The sequence below is a fragment of the Equus asinus genome, chromosome 27, assembly GCF_041296235.1.
Source record: "Equus asinus isolate D_3611 breed Donkey chromosome 27, EquAss-T2T_v2, whole genome shotgun sequence".
Taxonomy (NCBI): domain Eukaryota; kingdom Metazoa; phylum Chordata; class Mammalia; order Perissodactyla; family Equidae; genus Equus; species Equus asinus.
Window position 1 is genome coordinate 2,812,662 of NC_091816.1, and position 10,578 is coordinate 2,823,239.

Here is a 10,578-nt window from a genome sequence, read left to right on the forward strand (position 1 = left end):
TTCGGTGGTTTGGTAATCCAGTGGTTTTCAGTTGCGGCGGAGTGTGTTTTCCAAAGACAAGTGCTCTGATATACATCTCATCCGACCCAGTCTTCTTACAATATGCTGTTGACACTCCTCCATGGAGAGGTGGGGTCTATGTGCATGTGTTTTAAATCTGGGGAGGCCTTCGTAGCTGCCTGGACCGAGAGAATGTGGCAGAATGGATCCTGCATGGCTTCTGGAGCTAAGTCATGAATGGTAGTGCAGCTTCCACGTTGTTCTCTTTCTTGAGCCACAGTCCTTGGGAGCAGTGGGCCGATGGGTAAGAAGTCTGGCTACCTTGCCGCTGCTGTGCTGAAAGGTCCCCGTGGGAAGGGCAGAGATAGAGAGCGATGTCCAAGGAACCCAGCAGCCCCAGCTGTTCCGTCCTCCAGATGCCAGAGTTGAATGAACCTTCAGATGATTCTAGCTCTCAGACTTTGAGCAATCCCAGCTAACATGGAGGGAGCAGGGATGAGCTGTCCCTGCAGAACTCTGCCCAGCTGCAGATTTTGAGTAAAATACATATTATTGCTTTAAGCCCTTAAGTTTCGGGGTAGTTTGTTATGCAGCACTAGGTGACTAGAACATTAGTGTTAGAGCACAATTCCATTCTTCCATAGTTCTCATTACTACATAGCTTTTCAATGGTCGTTATTAATATTCCTTAAGTGTTATGGATTTGAGTCCAAACATCAATAACTTCTCCACCCAAGTACCAATTACTTAGTTTACTGACTCAGAGACTACACTTCTCTGGTGCCAACTCCTTCTCCAATCTCCCACTGCTCCTCAGTTGGGGAGCTGGAGTCCAGCTTCTGCTTCCTTACTTAATAGAGGTGTGACCTTAAACAAGTCACTTCTCTGGGATTCAGGTGCACCGCCTGTTAAGTGAAAACAGTATGTGTCTTCCTGAAGGCAGAGGGATAGATCAAAAACTTGGGGCACCCCTTTCACTTCTGAGATCTTTGATTTCAACTAATATTCACCAGATAAATCCACTTTAGAATAAAATGAGTTTGCAGGGAAAGATTTCTACTATGTAAAGGAGAATTTGGTTTTTTAAAATTTTAAAAAATTTTTATTTTACTTATAAATTTTTAGGAAGATTAGCCCTGAGCTAACTGCTGCAAATCCTCCTCTTTTTTTTCCTGAGGAAGACTGGCCCTGAGCTAACATCCATGCCCATCTTCCTCTATTTTATATGTGGGATGCCTACTACAGCATGGCTTGCCAAGCGGTGCCATGTCCACACCCGGGATGCGAACTGGCGAACCCTGAGCCATGGAAGCGGAATGTGCGCACTTAACTGCTGCGCCACCGGGGTGGCCCCAAGAAGGAGAATTTAAAGAGATGTCAAAAAAGAATATATAGAGTTACCCGGGGGGAAGCAGCACAAACTTTTGGTGAAACTGTTGGTCAAATGGTAAAGTCCAGGAAGGTGGGAGAAAAGACATGTCTTAATTACATTATAGACAATGAAAAGAAAAATCAGGAACACCTGGTTGATGTGCGCCCACTGCCAGGGAGTTTTAAAAAATAATTACGTAGCCATATAAATGGAATGCCATTCATTAAAATGATCACGCAAAAAACAGAATTACATAGGTTATGAAAGCAGGGGGATGAAGCCTGATGGTGATGAGTGAAACTGCAGGACACAATTCGTAGGCAAGCTCTGATGATTAAAAGAGTAAGATGAACATGCCAACGTGAATTCAGACAAGTAAAACATGATGCTACAAACATGGCAAAAGAAGGCAAAAGCTACTGCCCAAAGTTGGACAGGATACAGAAAATAGGACTCTAAACAATGGAAGAAAGTGAGCAGTCAATGCAATTTCCAGATGGTGCTCAATGAAGAAATTAATTGTGTTTATGGACACAGCAAATAGAAACAGCCAAATGTTTGTGGATAGCTATGAAAATATGCATTAATAAGAGTGAATCTAATTTTTTTTCAATCACCAAGGGAAAAAGACAAAATACACATATCTATACAGTACTGGGAGCCTTTTTGGATAAAGATGCTTTCGAAATACAAGATAATACCATCATTGTTGTTCTTCTGTCATCACTGCCCTTGCTCATTTGGTCCAGCTGTTTCTCACTGTTTCCTTCCTCTGAATTCCATCACATTCTTGGTCTCACTATCCTAAGACACGAAGCACTAAGTTTTGGAGAATGTATTAGTTAAGCAAAGTTTAACCTCCAATGAAGATTTGGACTAAGGATAGGAAAGTAAGAAAGAAACTTGCTTTTTTAAGGAGGGCAGAAAAATTCATGTTTCATTTTAGCCTCACAAGGAAAGCTGTTGACTGGTGAATTTGCAAGTATTTTTGATGGTGAAACACCGTACCTGCTTATATGGCTGAGATGCTGGGGAACTCAGGAGGCCAGGGCCAGGCATGGAGCTCCCTGACAAATGTAAGATCCGGGCAATTCATGGTCTTCCTAATTCCTTTCGCCTTCAGACTTTCAGCTCCTCACCCTTACTCAAGTCCCATCTTGAGTTCAAGCAGTTTAAATTAACCCATGTATGTCCCCAATAAAGATATAAACTTTTCATATCTCTTCTAAGTTTTGAGATCACAGTTTTAAGAGTTTTAACAGATCAAGGTGAATTACGTGGCTTTGTAATATTGTTTAGCTAAAAATGGGTGTACAAATCTCTAATGCTATGTTGTCTATTTTCTCTACCAGCTCCGTTGTAGGAACATGGGATGACCCTCCTCTTAGTTTGGTCTTAATGCAGTTCTAGTTTCCGGCACAGACACATAAACCCTACCTCTGCTTATGTATTTTGTTTTCTCTTGCTTAATAGGAAGATGCTTTTTTTCCATGACTTAAGAATATTCTTAAGAATAAGCATTCTCAGCCTTAAGAATAACAAAAAAGAGTCAGTTTGCTATGGAGGGGACCCAGGAAATAGACCATCTGACCCAGGAAATAGAACATCTGGTTTCAAATGTCGGCTCTAACAAATGCTCTCAAGCCTGTGCAAAGACCTGTAGATGCCATCTCCCCCTTTACCTGAACTTTGTCAATAAGGATTGCCGCTGGCATTGACAGAGGCATTGATTGATATCTGCTGAAGGCTGCTGCCTCCTCAAGCAAAGACTAAGTGGATGTTCTCTCATCCCAGCATTGCCATTTTACACTCTTGAAATTTTCCTCGGAGGATGGTGACCAGAACACCTGGAGGCCAGCACCTCACCGCCCTTAGGCTTAGACAACCGCGCTGAAACAGGCCGTTGGAGGGTGCAGTAAGTTCACTTGAGAGAAGCAGGAGGCTGTCAGGCTCTAGTGTGACCTCAGTCACTCGCTCTGAAAACAGTGCTGCTGGTTTTCTTGTAGTTTAGGGCTTCCTCCCTTATACCCTTTTTGCTCCAGTCATGTCCGAAGTAGAATGGGAGAGATTTTGTCTCCCTTCTTCGCACATGCTGTTCCCTCTTTCTAGGATTCTCTCTTTACATTTCACCACCTAATGAACTCCTAAGCATACTTCAAGACTCAGCCAAAGTATCTCTTCCTCTGTGAAACCCTCCCTAACACATCCACTCCTTCTTTAGGACAGCATGTACCTTATACTATTCTGATATAACATATATTATGCTATATTGCAGTTTTGACATGTCTGTTTTTCCTATTAGATTGTGAATTCCCTGAAGGTACCCCCCAAATCTACCACAGGCCTATCATTCATTCATGCATCAATTCTTCATTCAACAAATATTTCTTGAGCATCTAGTGATATTTGAGAATCTGCTGCCAGGCCCTGTGTGGGCTCTAGGGACAAAGCAGGGAATAGGAAACACAGACCTTGTGATGGAGACAGACAATAAACTAATACGAGTTATTTGTCAGGCGGTGATAAAATAAAGCTGAGTAACAGACAGAGAACATTGAAGGTGGGGACATCTTAGATGGTGGGGAAGCATCCGTCTCAGTCCATTTGGGCTGTGAATAACAGATGCTGTAGATTAGGTGGCTTATCAACAACAGAAATCTTTCTCACAATTCTGGGTGCTGGGATGTTCAAGATCAGGGCACCGACTGAGTCAGTGTCTGGTGAGGGACCACCTCCCTTATGGCTGTCTTTTCACTGTAACCTCACAGGGTGTAAGGAAGCAAGGGAGCTTTCTGGCCTGCTTTGAAAGATTGGCACCTGAGGGGGCCAGCCCCGTGGCAGAGTGGTTAAGTTTGCGCACTCCGCTTTGGCGGCCCAGGGTTTCTCAGGTTCGGAACCTGGGTGTGGACATGGCACCGTTTGTCAGGCCATGCTGAGGCAGCATCCCATATAGCACAACCAGAGGCACTCACAACTGAGAATACACAACTAGGTACCCGGGGGGCTTTGGGGAGAAAAAGGAAAAATAAAATCTAAAAAAAAAAAGATTGGCACTTGAGCTAACAACTGTTGCCAATCTTTTTTTTTTTCCTTCTCCCCAAACCCCCCCAGTACATAGTTGTATATCCTAGTTGTGAGTGCCTCTGGCTGTGCTACATGGGGCACCACCTCAGCATGGCCTGATGAGTGATGCCGTGTCTGCGCCCAGGTTCCCAACGGTGGAAACCCCAGGCCGCCGAAGCAGAGCGCACGAACTTAACCACTCCACCAGGGGGTCGCCCCTTGGCCTGCTTTTATAAGGGCACTAATCTCATCCATGAAGGCTCTGCCCTCAAGACTTAATCACCTCCCAAAGGCCCCATCTCCTAATACCATCACCTTGGGGGTTAGGATTTCAATATATGAAATTTGGGGGGACACAGACGTTCAACCTATAGAGCCTCCCTGAGGAGGTGACATGTGAGCATAGTTCGCAGGAAGAAGGAATAAGTTCCAAGAGAGATGGATGTGAAACACTGTGAGGAGATACAGAAACTGTACTGTCATTTGCTCACTGCAGAATATACAATGACCATGGATTTTCCTTTTCTTTTTTTAATTAGATTATCTTCTGAAAAACTATGGCCAATATAGTATTTATCAGGTTAAATAAAATGATTTTCTTAATGATTTTCTGGATAAGGGTCAAGCAAAGAGAAATGTACCTTTCCATCAAAAAATTCATGTGCTTTTATGTCATGGGCAGCTGATGAAAAGCTCCTAGTCTAAGGGCTGGGCAGGTCTTCATGCTTATTAGGGTATATGTAATTCACTCTTTAGGTCTAAATGAATACTGGGCCAAACTCTACTGGTCACAGCTTGGGGCAATGCTCTTTTTTGTTTTTAACTATGTAGCCATAGGAAAAGGCTAAAGGGTAGCGTTGCTCAAGAGTGTACCCGTGTCAAAATTCCATCCATTGCTTTTCATATTAATGCCTTACTTCTCTTTGTGTTAGTGGATCATAGACATGGCACCATGTTGAGAACTTCACATAACTAATGAAATGGCTCATCCCACTTCGGACTAAAGTTTATTGAAATTTTTCTGTGTAGGGATAACTCTTATAATATAATCGAGTTTATCTGCGTATAGGTAATGATAACCCTGAGGTGACAAGACATGGTAAGATTTATTTTAAAATTTTCTTAAGTTCCAAACTTTCTAATTAAAGTTACAAAGATGGAGTTGTATTGTAATTGTTACATTATATTTTCATTTCTACATGGAGCATCTATAAATTATACATATCTTGAGATGTCAGTACTTGAAATGATAAGGAATAAGAGAGCTGGGTTAGTGAAATTTAAAAATTTGTGACACCTTAAAAACTTCTGTCATTACGTCTAGGTTTCTTCATTTAAACACTTCTTACAGGTTTCTCACTGGTGAAACTAAACATCTTAATTGAATTCAATATTCACCCTCTATCAGAAGGCTAAAGAATGGGATGATTAATTATGTTCCATGTCATATAATGTTACCTGGGTATTTTACTATCAAATTAACTAGAACACATAATATAATAATTCCACCTTTAGAGTATCCCAAAGTGATAGAAACTATTACATTTTTCAGTTTGTTATGTTCAGTTCAGTTACAAAAATATTTTCAGCTGAAAATACTGAAATCTGGTCATGAAATTGTGTTAATTGTTGGTAGTTTTTGGAGCAAGAAGCAGCCTTGGGTCATTTGGCCCATCCTGGCTATCTTGCTGAGAGCAGCTGTCATTCTGTGAGCTGCTCACTTGTTAGGGTCAGTAAGATGTGGATGTGAGCCGTGGAGCCTGTGAAGGCTGAAATTACTTTGGACTTTTCACTGTTTGTGGGGAAGTGACATCATAGGTTTCTCAGTCATCCTCTCTCTGTTTCATCTTAGACATATCTACTTTAAGAAATTCAGCTTGACCCTGAACTTTACCCTTGGCTATGTGCTGCTTCTAGGCTAGAAGTTTAACTCATTTATTTTAGAGGTCTACTCACATACGTATAAGCAGAAAAAAGACATTTGTCCATATTTTTCACCATTTTTTTGGTATAATTAGAACTAGCAGAATTCAGAGGTAGTGCCTCTTGAGTGAAGGAGACCAACGAGACGAACAGGCCTGAAGGCTTAGAGGATATGGACACTGGAGACCTGGGTGCGGTCCCAGGAGGTGGGTGTTGTGTCCAAATCCTCAAAGCCCATATTGATACTGATGATCTTACCTGGCGTGCATAATATTTAGGATATGGTAATTTATATTGACAAATACGTGTGGTTGTTTTTGTAATAAAAACTTTTGAGGGATTTGAAAAAGTATGGAAAATAATAAGCCGCTTAACATTACAAATTCAATCGCAGCCCTGCATTCCTCTTTCTGACTCATTCCTCTTCCTCCCTCTCTAGAGGTAACCCCAACTTGGTGTTTATTGTTCCTAGGCATATTTACATATTTTGCCACATATGTATGTATCCAAAAGTAATATGGTAATAATATATGAATTGTGTGTATATGTGTATCAATTAGGATAACTCACGGAACGTAATCATAAAGCAACTTTATTTTTGTCTCTGATTTTATTTTTGCCCCTTTACAAATATTTGTTGGGTATAGTTCTTCCTCTGTCCCTTGATGAAAATTGAGGAAGATCCATGACAACTCTTGTCAATCTTTGGTTGAAAAAAAAAGTCCCATGATCTCTCTCAGTCACAAAACACAGTCCCAATACAGTAATTAAAATGCCCAGTCTTGTTATAAGCAAAACCCCCTCTGGAGAAAGGTGCCATACTGCGGGGTTGTTGGCCTCCACTGGCCGATGGGGCACTCAGCAGTGGCAGTAGCCAGGTCAGACGTAATGAGAGGAAGCCCATGCTGTTGAGCCACATGTAGCCTCTATCCTTGTGGCCACGATCATTTTACATGGTCCCACTGAACGAGCACCAGGGAGCTAGGAAGAGGCTGCCTGAAATCCAAAGGCTTTCCACTTCCTCAGTGAGAACCTCTCTGCAGTGGATGCCATCTGGTGGGCATTTACATGGCACATGAATTTCTTCACACTCTGAGTCCATTCGTAGAGGTCCTTCCACAGAGTGCTCCTTGACTCCTCCTCACCAAGCCTTCCAGGTTTATCTCCCAGGCCCCTAAGCAGCTGGCCAACTAGTCAGCCACTTCCATGAATCAGTGAACCATGCTCAGATCTCCTGCTCATCTCTCCCATTGGCCAGACCCTACTGGAAGCCTCAGGGCAAGAGAGCCAGGTTGATGCAGTTGCACAGATCAGTTTTCTAGGACATAAAGGAGCACACAGGAGGAGAAAGGATCTGGAGGGGCAAAAGGAGGCTACCCAGCCCAACAGACATGCCTGAGTCTGCGCCTCAGTCTCTCTCTGTTCCATCGTTCTGTGAGCCTATCCTTGCACCAATGCCACACATATGAAGCACTACAGCTTAATCTGTCCTGCTAGTTGTAGGGCATGTCTCTCCCCTTTTTCTAGAATCAGTATGTCAAGTTCCACACAAAACCTTATTGGGACTTTGTCAGGCAAATAGTTTTTTTTTTTTTTTTTGGTGAGGAAGATTCACCCTGAGCTAATATCTGTGCCATCTTCCTCTATTTTGTACGTGGGATGGCTCCACAGCATGACTGATGAGTGGAGTAGGACCGCGTCCAGGATCCGAACCCACAAACCAGGGCGACCGAAGCTGAGTGTGGAACTTTAACCACATGGCCACGTGGCCAGCCCTGTGAATAAGTTTTTAAGTTCTTAACAAGCTTGTCTGTTAAATGAACTGATTAGACTAAATTTCACCCAGTGAGCCTAAATGCCTCCTCCAGTCTCAGAGGATTTTTATTTCCTGCCTTTAACTGTTGCATGTAGTTAATATGCAGCTGCATATTATTCTGACACCACACATTTCCTTGGTAAACAGAAAAATTGTGGTCGCTTTAAAAACATAGCATTTGGGAAGAGAAAACAATGTACACAAGGACTTTTCTTTTTTCCTCAGAATTCTTTCAGAGTCTCTACCAGGGATCTGGTTATTTTTTATTTATAGCTCTTGCTGGCAGGTGTTTGTAGTTTCTATAGTCAATATGGTTGCAGTTGGGAATTCTGGTTATTTAAGAGATGATTTTCCTTTCCTGACGTAGTCTCTCCATATCATTAGATACTAAGCGAAGATCTTTTTCTGCAGTATTAAAAATGCCCCAAACATGCTGTTGGGCCTTTCCTTTGCTAATTGTTTAGGAGCACTCATTTTAAAATTAGTAACATCTACAATAATGTTGCTTTTTCAAGCACACAATCCTTCAAACATCTAAGAGATTAGGAACTGGACAAAATAAAACATTTGTACGTTGTACGAGATGCACGGATGTGCAAAGGTTGTTCACACTAGTCTTTTAATTGGGAAGGAAAGGTCACATTACATTGTGTTTCAAGTCCTTGTGTATCACAGAATCTGAGCTTCTACAGTTATATGCTGTCTGGCATTTGGTTGTTCCCAGAAGACTAACTGCCAAAACATTTTTGAATACAAATTATGATGTTCATTTCCTGGCAATAAACTCGTCTGTGAAAATATGAGATGACAGAATACATACACGAACAGAAACATTAAGATCAAGAACAGATCTAGGCAGCCCCCCCGCCCCCATCGCCTTTTTTAAAAAACAACTCTCTGTAAGTAAAACAAAAAGAAATTCTTCAGAAACAAGGTGATTTAGTAACCTGAAGATTAACGATTTCACTACCAAGGTAAAAAGTGACAGGACAGAGTTAAATATGTCCTTACAAGGTCAATAAGTACTTATATTGCTCAGATCCTATTAAAAAAAAAAATCAGAAAATTCTGCTGGCATAAACTTGTTTTAACTTGACAACGCCCCTTAGCCAAAAATCCTTGGTTGTGCCTGATTTATAAAATTACTTCTTTTTGCAAAATGGAGTCTTAAAAAATTTTCAAGTAGGCATTAAGTTCCTGTAAGTTTTAGGCAGAATTTCACAAAACTGCACATCTGCACCATTTGAGGTCTATGGAAGAACTTAGGAGAAGAGCCACAGCATTCACTTTGGTCACGTAATTCTGTGTCTACTCATTTTGGAACAGAATACATGTACTGCTGGACTCATAAAGTATCCGAGAACTTAGGTGGTCCAGAACCTACATTTTAACATTCACCACAATTCATACAAAGGCATTATTCAGACATTTGCTCTCCCCTACACCTTTCCAAGTTTTGAGTACGGCAGAGGGCCATTATAAAACCATTTATTCCAGCTCTCGTGGGAAGAATAAAATTCTTTGTAACTTACATCTCTGTAGATTAAAGTTAGTCACTGTACAATGGGTACATCTATTGATGTTTGTCCTCCAACCAAGGATGGGGATCACTTTGGCTATTTCCCTTAGTATTTGCACCATGGAAGAGTCTCTGGTGCTATTAGAGGCCTATTTGATTCATCTCAGCTGTCAAATGAGGGATAAGCACATTTTTCATACAGTTTCTTCTAACTTTTACATGAAGAAATATAGTAGTAAGGACTCGAATACAAAATTCATGCTTTATTAGGTCCTAGAGAACTTTGAAAAGTGGAAACTTTTTAAAAGTGAACCTTTACCAGAAGATTAAATAGAAGTTAAAAGAATTAAGGAGAAATATACTTAAAAAATGTTTCCTAGCTTTAACCATAGCTAGATTCAACATTAGACATTGGCAATGTCAATGATATGCAGAATAATAAAACGACAAAGTATGAGTAGGCGGCTTATTCATTATTTACACTATCCACCTACTTCAGAGGTTTTGAATGCAACTCCTCTCCTTTCCCTGGGAATTCCTGATCTAGAAGTGAAAGGTCACTCAAATCCTCAAGAGTAGCCATCTCTGCACCAATGCCCACCCCAATGGAGTTTAAGGCACAGATAACATCTTTCCAGTCCTAGAACAAGACTTTACAAGGGGAGTATACAAGTTCCCATCTTATCAAGTCGGAGAAACACCTCACTAATCAAGATGTTGTAAAGGAACTCTGTTAATGACCTGTCACCCTCTATCTCATTCATTTATTCACTCCACAGGTATGTGAGTGCTAAGTCTATGTAGCTTTGTGTGTGTTGATGCTTGGAGTTGTGAACAGATGCAAGAATAAGCAGAAACCACCTCAGCTCTCCTGGAACTGACACT